The sequence below is a fragment of the Elephantulus edwardii genome, unplaced genomic scaffold, assembly GCF_000299155.1.
Source record: "Elephantulus edwardii isolate Elephantulus edwardi_28Jun2011 unplaced genomic scaffold, EleEdw1.0 scaffold00006, whole genome shotgun sequence".
In the NCBI taxonomy this organism is placed as follows: Eukaryota; Metazoa; Chordata; class Mammalia; order Macroscelidea; family Macroscelididae; genus Elephantulus; species Elephantulus edwardii.
The window spans coordinates 15,787,759-15,789,187 of NW_006399756.1; positions in this window are offsets into that span (position 1 = coordinate 15,787,759).

Sequence of the window (1,429 nt, forward strand, 5' to 3'; positions counted from 1 at the left end):
CTCTCTCTCTGTCTCTCTCTCTGTTACATGTGGCTAAACAATCTCTCTGTATCAGGTTTTGAAACTTTTTCAAGACATGGAAATGACACTCTAAATGGGCTTCATTTGCATATATTAATGATTGCTGGACCTGGCACACTCTAGGTGCTCAGTGAAGAGGTATGAGTCCTAAAGAATTCCGCAATTAGGCTCAATAAACTAGTTACACCCAATAAAGATAAATCTTAAAACATCAAGTAGAGTAGCAAGAGCAGGCAGCAGTGCAATCCTGTTATTTAAACAGTGACTCTGGCTTGTACAATTTCCGAGAACACAAACAAACAGATACACTTTATACACAAAATAACTGCCTTTGGTGGGAAGGGGTGGAGGGCTGGTGAGCAAGAGAACAGGAAGAGGGAGAAGCGGGAACGGGCCTGGAAGAGATATGGATGAAAATGTGCCCAAACCTGGGGAGTATAATGAACTCCACTTCCTGCATCTGAGGTAAAAAAGAAAGGGTACTAACGGTCATTGTGGTCACTCCTTGGCCTTCCCCCTCCTTCCCACTTTAGGACAGAGGCCCTGGCTGGAACTTGCTTTTTCCTGGGCTCTCTGTGTGACTTGACCCATCAGGACATACATACAAAGGCACAACGGGTCCAGCTTTGCATACTCCAAATTACAGGTAGTTTCCACACACCCGAGCCCTTCTCTGAAATTAGAGCAAACTAAGAAATGGAGTGAGCTGTCTCTTTCTGCCCATCAGGTTAAGCTGAGATACACACTACTTGTGTCCTCTGACTGCCATCACTTCTTCACAAAGCATGCTGGGGGTCAGTGCCTGGAGCTAGGTGCCCTCCAGATCCATCGTGTCCTCAATCATTGTGGCTGTGTAGAAGTCTATTTCACACTTGGTGTCCTCAGTCCTCAGGGTGGGCGCAGCAGAGAAGAGGAGATGGGGGTGTGGATGTGGAAATGTTTGGATTTTCAAATTAACAGGAAGATGCTGAGAAAAGAAGGACAGGGCAAGCTAAGCACTTGGACGGTGGGCAGGGTGAGGTTGTATCTTCTCGCTGACATGTGGGTCTGAGAGCTTTTCCTCTCCTGCATCAAGGTTACTCTTGTTTTATTTTAGTTTAATTTTTATTATTATTATTAATTTTAATGAATGTTTGCAGAGACTTTGGATTTCCATTCATTCATTGTTGCACTTTTCTCCCTACCCACCCCTCCTTGCCCCAGTTCGCTCTTCTCTTTGAAAAATAAAAGAACCAGTCAAAATAGCAAAATTTAACAGAACAGCAAGCAACAAATGCTGGCGAGGTTGTGGAGAAACTGGAACCCTTCTTCACTGTTGGTGGGAGTGTAAAATGGTGCAACCCCTGTGGAAAGCAGTATGGCGCTTTCTCAAAAAGTTGCAAATAGAGATACCATTTGACCCAGCAAT